Source organism: Acartia tonsa, chromosome 9 (assembly GCF_053477335.1).
Source record: "Acartia tonsa isolate MP-2025a chromosome 9, ASM5347733v1, whole genome shotgun sequence".
NCBI lineage: Eukaryota > Metazoa > Arthropoda > Copepoda > Calanoida > Acartiidae > Acartia > Acartia tonsa.
In genome coordinates, this window is record NC_137268.1 from 3,935,105 (window position 1) to 3,952,357 (window position 17,253).

Below are 17,253 nucleotides of genomic sequence, written 5' to 3' on the forward strand. Positions count from 1 at the left end.
GATACAACACACATATCGTAGTTATAAGGCAGGGACGCTAGAAAATCAAAACATTGCCTAGAAAGCAATGAAAATATTTTCTTGAAAAAATACAGTTTAATTGAACAATATAATTGTTTTGGCAAGGTTAATAGCAAACATGTTGTTCTACTGTTTATGGCTATCAAAGCGAATAAAAACAAGTAACACAATGAAATTTTTTATTGTTTGAAAACAAACTGCAAATAAATTTATGTTAATAAATATATATATACTAGCGGCTTCGCCCCTAGCCTCTAGGGGCTTTGCCCCAAGAGGTGAAAAAAAATATGGCGAAAATCGTAAAGGACCATGGAAATATCCTTCAAAAAAAAAAAAAAAAAAAAAAAAAAATTAGGGGGGGGATTTTTTGGTTTTTGGGGGGGTTGGGGGTGTCCCAACCCACAAGAAAATAGCTTAAAACCACCACAGGACCAATAGGTAGATACCCTGAAGAGTAGAATCCGATCGGTTCAGTGGTTACCGAGATCTTAAGGGACAGACAGACAGACGGACAGACGGACAGACGGACAGACAGACATCGTTCTACTTTGTATTATAGATAGATGTATAATCCAGACAACCTTCTTTTCCAAGTGGCAGAGACCCTTTTCGCTGCAATCAAATTGTTTTTTTTTGTATTTATGTAGGGACTCAGCAATATTTATATGTCAGACGCTATATGCTGATTTTAAATACCCAATACAAAATTGGGACAGGGTCCCTAACATAAGGGTTGAGTGAGTTACATGCCCCCTTCTATTCTTTTACTTTAATTTTATAACATCCAAAAAAGTTCTCTTTATATTTAGAAATCATAAAAATTTTGTGATATGTTTTTACATTAATGGACATTTTATTGCCAAGAGTTGTAAATAATCACAGAACCTTCAGAAATTTCACAAATTATAGAATAGTTATTTCTCGCATCGCAAGATTAAAACCAGTTATATAGCCGAGGTGCCGAAGGCACCGGCTAAAAAACTGATTTTAATCTTATGAATGTACATTTTTATATTCGTAGAAAACTGGATATAATACGATGCTGGACATATGTTTTTCATATCGATGAGAACCAGTTCTAAACCATCAGATAATATATATTCCTGTTTTGATAGCCAGGTCTTCGGCCCATCGGTGCTACAAAAAATTGGATTTTAACCATTAATATAAAATTCGATGTATTTAAAAATCCAAAGATCTTAATGGCTAAATTAAATAATTTAGGTTACATTTATTGATTTGATTTTTTTTATTTAAGAAGTATTTATTAATTTTTCTTATGCCTTGATATATTTGTGTCTTTGAAAAGCAAAGCTTATGTAAGTTCGCCGTCCGTACGTCTAGGTTACCACTTTTTGTTAATTAAATAAGTTAAAATTGTTCTATCAATTTCAAACTTTGGATAGTGATTCCTATACAAGTTAGGTACGAAAGCTTATCAACTCTAAAATCGTTACCAGAAAGTCCGTATGTCCATTTAAAACATGCTGATTTTAAAACCCCCAAAAAATTTATGAAATAATTATCCTTTCATAATTTCTGACAACGAAGACTAGTAAGTCGTATGGACAAACAGCAGAACACTCTATGAATGTAGAAAAGTTTTATAGAAATAAAATTATAGTTATTACCTTTATGGTTTAAAGATAATTAATTCTTATTATTCATAATAAATTACTTTTGAAAACTATTCGTTCCATTTGATTGTTGGACATTTAGTCAAACGGAAAGTCCCAAGATGATAATATCTAATTGGAAGAGTAAAATCATTAGTACATTTTAGCTCAGATAATATAAATGAAAGGAAAAGATGAGGGGAAAGAGGGCAATTGAATAATAATAAACAAGGATGACAACATCTAGAAGTAGCGAAGCACAATGTAATCGGTATTCTATCTGAAATAGTAACCGAGAAAATAAGATTATCCCCATAGCTATAGCGTTACGGAGGCATTGACGGACGGAGAGAAAATGTGAATTCAAGATAAATGTGAAAATAAGAAATGAAAACCTCTAGTTACCTCATTTTTTCTTCTGTTTTCTTATTAGTAGCTCTAGCTATTAGCTACTCTAGAATTTGAAATGTCCGTCTGTTAGAGACAAAGTGGGGGAAACGTGATTTTCTCGGCTCCTATTAAAGATAGACAGCTGAAATTTTTAGTGAAGATTCCTATTACATATGTGCATCTAATCTATAAATTGTTTTGTCCATCTGTTTGTTAATTGGGGTGCTAGATCGATTTCGAGCTTTTTTTGTTTTCGTAATTTTCTCGACTGCTTTTCAACACAGATGACTGAGCTTTTTAGGGATTAAATAAATTTACATCCTACATATTTTTACTAAGTTTCATTAAGATTTGTACATTGGTTGGGGTGCTAGATCGATTCCTAGTTTTTCAAGTTTTCATCATTATCTAAACTCCTGTTCAAGATAAACGGCTGGAATTTTTAGGGATTAATCAAGTCAACTTTCTACTCATTTCTATAAAGTTTTTTAAAAGATATGATAATTGGTTGGGATGCTAGTTCGATTCCTAGTTTTTCACGTTTTCATGATTTTTTTGACTACTGTTCAAGATAATAAGCTGGAATTTCTTAGGGATAAATTAAGTCAAGATTTTTCGTTTTTCTTTTTAGCTTAATGCCTCAAAAGACATTATATATTTTTAAAAGGTTTCGTAATTTATTCCATTTATGTCTTTTTAACATACTCAAAAGATTTTTTTTCCATATGTCTATCAATAAATTTTGAGCTTCGCTATTTATGCATGTTATCATCCTTGTTTTTAGTATATCACTAAAAGTATCATCTAATTGTTGGGGAAGCAGTTGAACACCAGCATCCAGTGCTAAGTCTAGAGCTAGGTCATCATAGTTGAACACCAGCATCCAGTGCTAGGTCTAGAGCTAGGTCATCATAGTTGAACACCAGCATCCAGTGCTAGGTCTAGAGCTAGGTCATCATAGTTGAACACCAGCATCCAGTGCTAGGTCTAGAGCTAGGTCATCATAGTTGAACAACAGCATCCAGTGCTAGGTCTAGATCTAGGTCATCATAGTAAAAATCTGTGAGCGGAAAAATTAAAAGATCAAAACCAGTTTTGTTAGCCTTGAGGGGCCAAAGGTTCGGACAAAACTGGTACTTTAATAGTCGTGAAAAATTCAGTTGTCTAAGGAGGGAGACAAAATATTTTCAGTAATCTTCATTTTTCTTACCCCGGCCACCCACATAGTTTTTTGAATTTATCCTCCAAGAAGGGTAAACAAGGATGACAACATCCATAAGTAGCGAAGCTCAAAAATTATGAATAAATTTAATTTTTAAAAAGAATATTGGTGTAAACAGTAACACATTGTGGTTTTTAGCACTATGGGATAGATAGTCTTTAAGTAAAAATTATTTTTGAAGCAAGTCCTAAATACGTATTACTAGAGCACTCGCCCAATTTGGAATATTAGATAAGCTGAAACTCAAATAATGAAATAGCCTAAAACCATCATATGGTCATGTAAAGCTTGCCTAAAACAGAGAACTGAATTGGCTCAGTAATTTTTGAGATCTTAAGCTTCAACAAAAAAAACCTTACTACTATAATAGATACTTATTTTAGATCAAGAATGAGGGGGTTAAGCTTTAAATACATTTCAAAGTTAATTCAGATTCTTGTAAAAATGTGGGGTAATTCAGTAAGGAACCTGAAAACGTTGTTTTATATAGTTGCTACTGCAATATTTTTGTATCAATCTATGCTTGCAATTTTAAGGTAATTTGAAAATAAATTTTAAGCTATCCATCTTTAACAAGTAGATGATATGACACCTGATAAAAAAAACTTTATTGCCTACAAATTTCAGGCGAACTAATATTTAATAAAAAATATTATGTTATATTTTACAACAATCAAAAATACTGTCAACACAATTGAGAAGATCATCTTTATTCTTTTTTATTTAGTTGTCTTTATGTTTTGGGGATATATACTACTTTAAAATATTCAGTTTTAATTTTCATGATTTAGATTTATTGAATCACCCACTGTTGTTGAGATATCTGAAAAATCTGCTAAAGGAATACCAAAACCCAGGTAACTTATTGCCCTTTTACCTAGTAGGTGCTAGGACTTCAAGTGATTGTCTAAAGACCTTAGCTCCTTTAAACACAATGGAAAAAAAATAATATCAAGTAAAGTAACACTCAAAGCATAACCAGCCCTTTGATAGGGTTACAAATGTCTGGAAGTGCTAATTGTGCATCATAATAAGTTGTCTATTATGGGCAAGGGCCTTTTCTCTATTCATACTATTAGTGTCACATACCAGAAAAAGCATAGAATTTACACTTTTCACGTCTTTAAGGTGAAAGATATAAACATAACACCTTCCCCAACCATTTAATGGCTAAGAAAATTAAAAGTTTGGATTTGGAGGCTAAGGATTTCCTTGAATTTATGAATGTCTTTGCAATATTGATAAAAAATGATAATCTTAAAGGATATTCTTGTGTGAAACTGACACAGGATTTAACTATGATCAAGCAAAACAATTTGGTTATAAGTACTATGCTTCGTTCTTGTGTGGTATGCGGCAGCTCTGGACCATGCAGAAACCAAGACATTATAGTGATGCTACGCACCCAGTTAAATCCTGTTATTCTACAATTATGAAGCCACCTGAAAAGATGTCAGATAACGGTACTGATTTTATCCCTCAGTTGTCCTGCAAATGGAGGGAGGGGTGTTAACCCTCCCTCTCCCATCTTAAGCACCGGAACCTTCCCCTTCAACCACCAAGTTATCAGCACCACCTCAACCCTGAGGATAAAGGATCTAAACCTGCCCCCACACAGACTGTTGTTGTCACAAGTAATCATCAAACCTTCCCTCTTTAGTACCCAGACCTACCACTCAACCCCTCTATGCTTATCTACCTATTGTGCTGCTCCATGGGCTATCCTGCCTGCCCCAGACAGGGATAGCCATCTACCTAACCATTGCAATTATCTATGTTTTACTGTATGATTTATCTTTAACCATCTTTATTCCTAATCCATATGTATTTATATTATGGTTAACTGTATCCTTAATCCCCCCCCACCCTTTCCAGGGATGGGGAATCATGATTGCCCAAACTGACTATTGTATATGTATTATAATGCTTTTATGTTATGATCATTTATTCCTATCCATGTAGTTATTGTTTGTTGTATATAACTTTAGTATCCTTCACACCTTCAATAAAGTGACAACTGAAATAGATGTTGATTCTTGTCTAGTGAATGCTAGAGAAGCATAGCTTCTCTATAGTAAGGTGTCCACGTCTGTTCACACTGCCGTAGTCTTTATTCGAACTCTGGTGTCTGCCATTTACCCTAGGCGGATACCACAACTTTGGTGACAGCTGTGTGAGATTACGGCGAACCACAAGTGTAGAGCAGACGCGTATCTGAGGCTAAGGTACTCCCAGCAGTGAATCTGGCAAAACTGACGCAAGCAACCTGAATTACCCACCCTGGACAGCAAAGTTTAACTCTGCATCCGGCAGTTGTGGAAGCGAGACAGCGAAATTTGACGAATAACCGCGAGCAGCGCTGATATCTAACGGAGAATTGAGCGCCAAAAGGGCTGAAACAGGCCTGCGGACCGGCTGAAACAAGCCAAATAAGTGTAAACGGCTGGAAATAGGCCAATTTTACTGCAAGAGATAGCAGGATCCGAACCAGTGGCGCTAGCAGGACGGGACATTCCCTGCCGCCATCAGCTGGATTTGGATAAGCGGCGCTAGCAGGACGGGACATTCCCTGCCGCCGATAGGCTGAAACACGCCACATAGCTGCAAGCGGCGCTAGCAGGACGGGACATTCCCTGCCGCCGATAGGCTGAAACACGCCACATAGCTGCAAGCTGCGAGCCAACATACGAGTGTAGTGCACCAGAACAGAGAAAAACTACGTCAACTCCAAGTATCCTGAGAAGCTACAACGCAGCCACCCATCTAGAAAAACAGATATTATGTTACATTGCAGGGATTACCACCCTGATGTGATGGCCAAACAATAGATTTATGAGCAAAGCTTGGCAAACAAATTGTTGTGTTGTGATAAATCTAAGACTAGAACAGGCTTGGATTATTGTGTATTGTGATAACAGCTAAAAATAGAACAGAGTTGGTAAACAAATCTGTTATGCAATTGTGATAAGGACAAAAATAGAATCTAGATGTAATATAATAAAGATCCTGATATACAATCAAAACATCTCAAGCCCACAGCACAATAACAATACACCCCTTATTCCAAGGGAAGGGGAGAAGCCCCTCTCCATTGAAGGCAAATACAATCAGGGTGAATATAATAGATAAACCTAGGATTAAGAAGAAAAGGCACTATTATACCAGCACCCAGTTACCTCCCTCCCTCACAGGGGAAACGGACGGAGTTACCCCCGTCCCCTCACGCGCTTCCCCCTTCCTACCCACACAAGACTAAGTCCGTCTGTAGTGTGGGGCTAGCGATCGGACACACAGAGCGCCATTCATGGGTAGCGCAACAGAGTGCGGAAAATATCATAAATCCAACGGACGAAGCGGACCAATGAGAGAGCGAGTTGAGGGGTGAGAGCGCGTTTTCCCCGTGTGCGCGGATTTGACGGTGCGGACGCGCGTTGCAAGGACAGGAGATTTCACACACACACACACACACACACACCCACACAGGAGAGGGGCCATTCTATAGCATACATCAGAGATATTTTTTTAGGAGAAAAACTTGTAAGCTCCTCCCTCCCTGTCTACAGTGTGATAAGGAAAACTAAACCAGTTCCTTAAACCCGCTCAGACCCTCAACATCTTCCTATCCTGCCAACCCTACTTCAAAGCTGAATGGTTAGTGAAACAAATATATGTATATATAAATACCCAAGTGATAAATGAGGTTGTTTTTTTGTTGTATCATGGGTACAAGTAAGTGAATACTAACCTCACCAAACAACACTGGAAACTGATATGGTAACTGAACGAAAGTACGCCCACCCTGTGGACATAGCCTGACTTGCTGCCCCACACTGGGCAGTGGTGGTGTGTACCTGGACCATCGACCTTCATAGTTGTGAACTATATACAGAGGAAGCGTGATTTTTTTTGAAGCAAGGAGGAAAAGCTAGCTAGCTCTGGGGATATTCCTATACATGTATATATATATATATGGGCGTGTAGCCATGTATATATATAGGTAACCTACCTATCCATATATCCACTAGCGGATACGCTCCTAGAGACATCTGTGATACCTAACATATTCCCTGTTACCTTTAAGCTAAGATCCGCTGGTTACCACAGAAATCAAGAGCTATACTGGAAAGGAGAACAACTCAGGCTCAACAGTTAAACAAGACGCTGGCACCAACAAACCAACCCCCTACTACTTATCATGGGGGCGCGCCAGCCACAGAAACTCTTGAGCCAGGAGGACCGAGCCTACGGCTACATGGACTACCACCCTAATTACACAGCTATAGTATTTATACTAGGGGTGAGCCGGCTCGAACCTCCTTGCGGTGCGGCTACTCTACTCTGCTCCTATATCTACAAGATACTGCTTCTGTTATTACTTTGGCCTACTGTGTTGAGTACAGTGAACATCAAACACATGCCAGGTCACAGACCCCTGGTCCCTGAGATGCCCTTGTCTGGAAGGGTGACTGAATGTCCGCTGCACAGCTCCTGTTCAGTTGGTGCTCAACGTACGAGAAATAGCAATACTGGACTGGGGGTTGCTGAACCTGTAGGTGTCCTCCTGGGGGTGTTGAACGATGCAACTGAGCCTAATGAGAAGGTGACAAGCTTCAGAGACTTAGTGGCCAGCCCCAAGATGGACACTACTACCAGAACTGAGATTTCAAAGGGGCCCAGCCCTAGGGCCAGTACCACCTGTTTCTGGGGTGGAAAGGTCCTCCCTGGCACTGGCCTCACCAATCTGGAGGATGGGGAGCTGTCCCAGGGGAATAGGCTCTTCACCCAGATGCCCGACGCGTACCTGGGGGTGGGGGAGCCGCCACCCAAGCCTCCCTGGGAGCCCCCAGGCATGGAACGACTGGGGACCGGCCTAAGGATGGGGACTGGTGACCTGCTGCAGTGGAAGACTTTACCCAGCACGGAGGGAGCAGGGTTGACCAGCAGCAGTGAGGCTGTTCCCCCACACTCCAAGACCAGATGCCGCTACTCTGTTGAACCACTGCACATGTCCCAGCCAAGTTCCCCCATGCTGCTGAAGATGGAGGCCCACCAGGATGCAGAGCTCCAACTAGGAAAGTCAATAAGAAGGCCACCCCTTGCCAAAACCAGAACCACCGCAGGGGCTCCCCACCAGCAGCTGACGGAGCCTGGCAGGGACGCAATACTAGCTGGCAACTCTGGCCCAACTCAGGTGGCTACCAACAGTCTGCTGACAGTCCGGAATACAGTTCAGGCTACCAGCAGTATGGCATCTTCTGGGCCTTGCTGGTCCACCTGTGGGTACCTGTCCACACACTGGCCACAGGTACCCCCCAGAGATCATAGCCCCCTTTCCGACTGGCACCATCAACAGCCTTTGCTACCAACCACCTGGCATACCCGGAGGCAGGATCCCTCATGTGGAGAAGCACCTGCAGAAGCTAAGGCCGAGGCTGGCCTCGCCACCCAGGGGAGGAGAGCTGCTGTTGGATGGAAGGAACCTGTGTGTATGGGGAGGAGGCTGAATGTAACCAAGGAGCCACCACAAGCAGCCCAGCACCGCCTGACCCCTAGTAGGGGAGACCCTGTTTGTCAGCTGGTGCCCCAACTGGAGGAGGAGAGACCTGGCAGGTTGATACACCCTGGGGAAGCCGGCCTGATGGGACCCAGCTGGACGAAGGGGCGCTGCCGCTTCAACGGCCACACAGCCGCCAAGTGTAGAACCGGTTGGGACCGGGCAATGAAGAAACACCAGGCCGCCCAACAACCTGCAGGCAACCAGTCTGCCACCCAGGTCCACCTGGAGGGAGATGCCCAGCCGTCACCCCAACTAGCTGCCGCCGCTGGGGCCGCGGCTACCCAGGAGTCTGTGTCTCAGATTGGGACCATGGTGGCCAGGATCAACGTGCTGGGAGGAGCGGCTGAACCCAACCGGGTTGGCCTGGACCTCAGCCGCAACCACAGGGGACCGGTGTCCGTAACCCCTGTCACCCCCAGCAAGAGCCGAGGGGCGCTACCCAGCGCCACCGGGACGGTGTACGGGGAGGCCCTGGCGGCCGCCGAGTGGGAGAGGCAAGAGGCGCTAGCCAGCGAGTCTGAGTCGATGTATGGGACGCCAACCGGCGTCGCCACCTGGAAGGAACGAGAGGTGCTTCCCTGCACCACCAAGCTGATGTCTGGGGCGACAACCGTCGCCGCCACCTGTGAAGACTGGGGGGTGCTATCCAGCGCCCCACGCTGGTGCCTGGGGCGACAACCGTCGCCGCCACCGAGAGACCTGGACCCCTGTGAAGACTGGGGGGTGCTATCCAGCGCCCCCACACTGGTGCCTGGGGCGACAACCGTCGCCGCCACCGAGATACCTGGACCCCGGAATGAACCCGCAGCCCCAGAGGAAGGGGTGACACCCGTCACCCCCAGCCAGCCAGAGCCCCCAGCCAGCAGGGAGAGTCCAGCTGTCCCTCACCCTCAACTGCATCCAGCTGTCTACCTCCCTCAACCAAGCCAGGGTAATTGTATTGCACTGGTGTACCAGGACGTTTGGGCTGGGCCAAACTTGCCTGCGCCCCCTGCATCTGCCCCAGGAGCCAGGGTATCAGCCATTACCAGCCAAACTGAAGAAGCTTTGACCGCTGCCTGGGGAGTAACACAACTAGATGCGCCAAGTGCCGAGCCTAACCATAGAAGTAGAGGATCCCCAACAATTATGTCTACCCAAGATGGAGACAATGTGCCTGGACCCCTTCAGGCTAGGGGAGGAAATCCGGAGCCTTGTGCCTCCAGTCCACTAGCAGCAGTGTCCGTGGATGGGCCTGTCTCCCAGCCAACTAGAGCGGAGCCACCCTTGCAGATCCAAGACAGCCTCCGGCATCAAGGGTGGACTGTTACCTTTCCCTACCCCGCAGGTCGGATTGCCATGCACCACCCTGCCAATGTCCAGAATGAGCCTGAAGGAGGCAACGCTCCTACAGTATGGCAACCACCACCTGCCCGCGTTGACAGAGACCCTGGAAGCCAAATGAACCTGACCAGCCCCGAGGGCGAAGAAACTGCGCCTGCATCCAGTAGCCAGCCTGCCAGCAGCAAGGTGACCAACACGATGGAGACCACCAGCCCAGTGGAGAAACCTGCAGAGGTGTCTACCAGGCGGCTGTTGGTCCAAGCCCCCTCATGTGCTGTGCCACCCCTGGAGGTTGCCAGGGTGGCCTCAGAGGTACACATCCAACGGCCAGAAGATCCAACAGGACCAGCTACTCCAGCAGATATAGCCGATTCCGTTAGACCTGGGGAGGGCTGGAGTCCACCACCGTCCAGCAACTGGTATCCTGGCGGACCCATTCCACAAGGACAACAAACTGAAGGCCGCAACCACTGTCGGAAGTCTGGCGGTGCAGACAACCCCTCCAGCCTTCCGAGGGGAGAGTTGTGGTATGCGGCAGCTCTGGACCATGCAGAAACCAAGACATTATAGTGATGCTACGCACCCAGTTAAATCCTGTTATTCTACAATTATGAAGCCACCTGAAAAGATGTCAGATAACGGTACTGATTTTATCCCTCAGTTGTCCTGCAAATGGAGGGAGGGGTGTTAACCCTCCCTCTCCCATCTTAAGCACCGGAACCTTCCCCTTCAACCACCAAGTTATCAGCACCACCTCAACCCTGAGGATAAAGGATCTAAACCTGCCCCCACACAGACTGTTGTTGTCACAAGTAATCATCAAACCTTCCCTCTTTAGTACCCAGACCTACCACTCAACCCCTCTATGCTTATCTACCTATTGTGCTGCTCCATGGGCTATCCTGCCTGCCCCAGACAGGGATAGCCATCTACCTAACCATTGCAATTATCTATGTTTTACTGTATGATTTATCTTTAACCATCTTTATTCCTAATCCATATGTATTTATATTATGGTTAACTGTATCCTTAATCCCCCCCCACCCTTTCCAGGGATGGGGAATCATGATTGCCCAAACTGACTATTGTATATGTATTATAATGCTTTTATGTTATGATCATTTATTCCTATCCATGTAGTTATTGTTTGTTGTATATAACTTTAGTATCCTTCACACCTTCAATAAAGTGACAACTGAAATAGATGTTGATTCTTGTCTAGTGAATGCTAGAGAAGCATAGCTTCTCTATAGTAAGGTGTCCACGTCTGTTCACACTGCCGTAGTCTTTATTCGAACTCTGGTGTCTGCCATTTACCCTAGGCGGATACCACACTTGTAAGGGGAAATAATGAACCAACCAAATTCTTTTACTTGGGTTGGAAATACAAGTCTTACTTGGGCAAGTGTGCAAAATCTGCTCTTTGAAGATGCTATTAAAGATTTTATTGTTAAAGAGGATGCAGAAAACCTTTTATCCACACCAATAGGAATGTTTCCACTTAGATGTTTTGAAATTCAGCATTTTGGCAAGGTCATATACATAAAAGCAAATAGACCGATGGTTCTTTATTTCTCTGATCCATACCGTCAACCTTCATTTCATCTTGTTAAGAGTGCAATGTTAAAAGATCCTGTTATGCTTGGATTGGGTAAATTCTCAGGTGAATCTTCTTATTATGAGATTCAACTTTCTGTAACAGAACAAAGGCAAGACCTTGGAACTTGTACTGTTTATAACAACGTAAATGAATATCTGGCATGCACAAATCATAATTTGATTAAATATATGAAAGATAATTTGGGTTGTATTCCTCCATGGATGATCTTTAATGATAAAAATCCAGTTGACATATGTGAATCATTAGTTCAACTTGATGAAAGAAAAGCTGAAAAAGTTCAAACAAAGCTCAGAGAAATAATGAAGGGTGTTAAATTTCTACATGATACTGGCTTTCAATCTGATCAGTGTATGTCATCATGTAATAAACTGTCAATTGAAACACATCTTACAACTTTTTCTGCTGGAAACTGGTCTGGATATCATATTCATCTACTGTTCAATGATAGAGCAAAAATCAATAAAGAGATAAATGCTTACAACATATTTAATTTATGTGTTGAGGTTGGAAGTTCTTTGGGACTCTGGTTAGGGCTATCAGCAACGACACTATTGGAGTTAAGCTTTTTCTCAATAAGAGAAGTAATGGAAAAGTTTAAACATATACAACAAGGAAGTTAGCTGCAAAAAGTTTGTTTTTAATTCCCCTAAATCAAACCAAAGCAAGTAAAAGTTTATATTATTTTTCAACCTTAACAATTTCCAATTACTTATATTTTTTTTTATGTTAAAATAGTTTTTGGTAAACAGAACTTATGTACACTTAGTTCAAAATATTATTGTAAATTTTTGTATGTCAAATAGAATGATTATTTTGTAATCAAAATCTTAAAAACTTTTTGAAGAAAAAATGGTTTGATGAGGGCTAAGCAGATATAGAGCCCATGTATGACAAAAAAAAAATTTTATAGAAAAGGGGTTAGGTTTATGGTTATTATTATTTGAAAATTCATTCTAGGTCCTATATTATTGATATATAGTTTGTAACATAAATTTAAACTTTAACTCTGAACTCATGCAGTATTTTCATCAATCAAAAAAATTTTATGAAAGCAAATTAGAATTTTCTTAAAAATGTTTTCTGTGAAACATACATTTAATAAATCAGAATACAATGGATAAAACTTAATTCAACTCTAATACAATTAAACTATAATTGTGTCATTTATTGTCTTTACTTGCATGGAAGTATGTACATAAACATAATTAATGTAAAAAGTATTATTCAACAATTGTATATAGTTAACCATAAATGTTATAAAGTTATCCATGTATATTTTCAATGTTGGTACTTAATGCGTTTTCATACATCAATCATTCTTTTACATTTTTCACTACTTCAAGTCCCCAAACTGTTGTTGAAATATCTGAATCCACAATTGGAAAGATCACAATGCCTAGGTAGGTATTTATGATTTTAAATAATGGAAATTTAAATTTTAAGTATATATTCAAAAGGGGTAGTTGCAAGAAATGCATTTAAACTTGAATTTAGGGACCTGCATATTTTTTCCTGTTCAATGGTTTAAACTAATTTTAAAGAATTTCAATTTTCTACCATATAGTTTTCAAAATATCAATATGCTTGCTTCTAAGACTAAACAGCCAGACAAACCAGAATTAAATATAAAACTTGATTCAGACCCACCAATTCCAATTTTGATGCAAATGTCTTTCACAAGCACTAGAAAGCTAATATTCTAACTTCTTTAGTTGTTACAATAATTTTTTTAGGGGGAATCAATTTCCTTTCATTAACCCCCCCCCCCTATTTTCTCTATATTTTCACAATAAGAAGGGAATGTTTCTGTGCTTGACTAGGATCTTCGAGGGAAACCACCAAATTCTAATATCAACATGAATTTGTTTATTTTTAGGCATGTTGTTTGGATTATCCGCAATTTGCTTGTTTGAACTGCTTCCAATAGTTCTGAAAAACATTCTGTTGGATAGATTTTTTGTACATCACTTTTATTTTAAGATTTAGGTGTAAGGAAAAAGTATAAAGCTACAGTTTTAAGAAAAAGAATAACAACATCCATGAATACTATTACTGAGTTGAAATTATGGTTAAACTTACTTTTGGGCAATAATTGAATATCAGCTATTCTCTGACATCTCTTAAAATTCAGAATTATCACTTTTTTCTGAGACATATCGAAAAAACAGAGCATACAACTATTTATTTAATTATTTCGCTTTTCTTGGTACGGCCTTCATATACAGCTCTAAAAAGATGCATTAATTAATATGCAGCAAAAATGGATTTAAGATAATTTGTTTTTCTTCTATGAAGGCCGTACCAACAAAAGCGAAATAATAAAATAAATAGGTGTATACTCTGTTTTTTCGATATGTCTAAAAAATGTCAAAAAAATTATTTTCAATTATTACAACCAATAGTAGCTGAGCTCTTTGAAATTATAAGCTAAACACAAGGGCATTGGTTAAGAAAAGGAAAAGAAAAAGGAGAGAGAAATAGCATAAAAGAAGAAATATGACTTACAGACTTGTGACAAGGGATTATTTTACTACAACTTTTGCAAATTTTTTACAAGTCAAAGAAGTTTAAATTTATTGCAAAATGTTTTGGAAGGGTATGGCAGTAAAAGGAATTGTATCAGTTGATGTCATGTTTGTATAGAAGAAAATGGCTTGAAATCTTTTTAAAGGCTGTTTTTCAAAATTTACTTTAAAATCATTCTTAATTCAACTTGAATTATATACATCTTGTTTTTGTAAATTGATATATCAAAATCTAAAATCTCACAAATTAAAATAATAACTTGTAGTAAGCACTTACTAATAGCCCCAAATGGTTTAATAATGTAGGGAAAATTATTAAAATTATTAATTGATTCTATATGTAAATGCATATTTAATACATCAAGTAATATTAATTATACATTTAATGATATATCATTTGTTCAAGATTTTAAAAAAGAGCAAACATAATAGGACATGTGTAGTACACAAACCTGAATAAAGGGATAAATAAATTTCAATCTTTTAAATAATTTTCAGTTTTTATTTCAACTTTTTTTTAAAATGTATGTATATCTTATTTAAAATATCTATTATTATATTTATTGTTATCATATTTCTCATAATTAAAAACAAAAAGATTTAAAATGTCGAAAAAAAACTTATTATTGTAAAATAAGTTTCATTGAAAGATAAAAAATATTTTTTGTAATTATACCTATGGCTATATATATTACTATTTTTAATCAATAATAAGTATTCCATTGATTTATATCTACAAATATAAAACATATGAAATCATATTAATTTTATATGGATAATTAATCAGTAAGTCAAACAGATTAATGGCATAATTGTAAATAGTAAATTTATTAAATATGCCATAAAAATGTTTGTCTTTCTGATTAATTATCTAGAAATAATTTGAGTTTCACATTCCAATGTGTTAATTTTTTTAGTAATTTATTGAGCATTTTATTTTTATATTTTTACTGTTTATTTTAAAAATAAAATATTCTTGAACAAATAATCTATAAAATTATAGATACTATTTTCTTTTATTCCATCTTAAACCAGATAAATTCTTTTAAATAAATTTCAAAACTCATATATTTTTTTGAGAATTACACTAAAACAAGGATGACAACATTCATAAAAGCGAAGCACTGAAACGGTAGGACAAACGGACATTAATACTTGTATAGTGTCAGAATATAAAAGTATAAGAGTCAAAGCAAAATTGTAAGTAAATTTGATGAAAAACTGCTTGATACTGGATAATGTTTATGGACATACTTACATTTTTAGGACTTGGTTATAGAGTTGCTTCGCTTACAATATTGTACTTTGTTGTCCCAGGAATCAATATACCAAAAATCAGGTCAAACGGATAATTAAATCGCATAAAAATTTGTTGTTAAAAAAGTAGAAAAATCAACATGTTGGTAATGATTATAGAGTTGCTACGGTTTCTAAATCGTACCTAACTACTACAGGAATCACAATGCAAAGTTTTGAATCGATAGGACAATTATAACCTATTTAAATTGACGAAAAGAGCTATCTGTATGTGATGTACGGACGGACAGTCGGACGGACCAACCCTAATAATAGAAGATCTTCGCTTTTAAATATGTATGTTTATATTAAATAAATCAACTGTAAAAATACACAGTTCAATTTATTCTTAACAAGTATAGTAATATTCACAACTAACAAATAAAGTATATAATAGTTATACTTTGTATTATAGACAGCTTTCCGCGAATTTTAATATTTAATTTTTAGTGTGGCTAAGATCATTGATAAAATTGATAAATTGATTTACAAACCCAATCAAGATAAACAAAATTACCCCTTCTGTAGATTTAAATAATTGATTTGAAAGTTTGAACAGTTTGAACTATACTTTGAAAACATCCAATTCAAATTTAAACTGTTTTTAACCTATTTTTAAAATGTATATCAACAAGGATGACAACATAGTAGCGAAGCACAAAAATTGTGGATGGGAATACGTAGAAGTAGATTCAAAGTGTATTTTTTAAAATCAAGAATAGATTTGTTGGAGAAAATAAACACGAAACCTTGTTTTACTTTGTATGATGAAGACGGTTAAAGTAAATTACATACTAGATGCACATAACAATGGAAAAAATATGTTGAAACTGTTAATGCAAAAAAGTTTTAAAATTGGACCAAAAATACCAAAGATATGGGGAAATATGTCAAACATATAAAAATAGCCAAAAACCTGCTAAAAGTCAGTTTGGCCGCCATTGTTTCTTTTCTTAAAACGCCAGAAATTCAATTTTAATATCTTTAACTGAAATTTTTTTGAAAATTGGACCATAAACACCAAAGATATGGGTAAAAATGTGAAAAATATGAAAAATAGCCCAAAACCTGCAAAAAGGCAGTCTGACTGTCATTGTTGTTTTCTTCAAACGACAGGAAACTTAATTTTGATATCTTTAACTAAAAAAAATTTGAAAATCGGACCATAAACACCAAAGATATGGGGAAAATGAGAAAAATATTAAAATAGCCAAAAACCTGCAAAAAGGCAGTCTGACCGTCATTGTTGTTTTCTTCAAATGACGGGAAATTTAATTTTGATATCTTCAACTGAAAATTTTTTGAAAATCGGACCATAAACACCAAAGATATGGGGAAAATTTGGAAAATATAAAAAATAGCCTAAAACCTGCTAAAAAGCAGTCCGATCGCCGTTGATGTTTTATAGTTAATTTTGCTCCTTAATGATGGAAATGTTGTCAAAAATTTCAGCTCTCTATCTTTTATAGGAGCCGAGAAAATCACGTTTCCCCCAATTCATTAATTACGGACGGACGGACGGACAGACGGACGGACAGACGGACAGACGGACGGACATTGTGAATTATAGAGTAGCTTCATTACTAAAAATATACTATGACACCAGTAGAATCAGACTGCAGAACTTAAATTTGAATTAGATAAGATAAGATAAGATTTATTTTCCTCAAAGGTACAACATA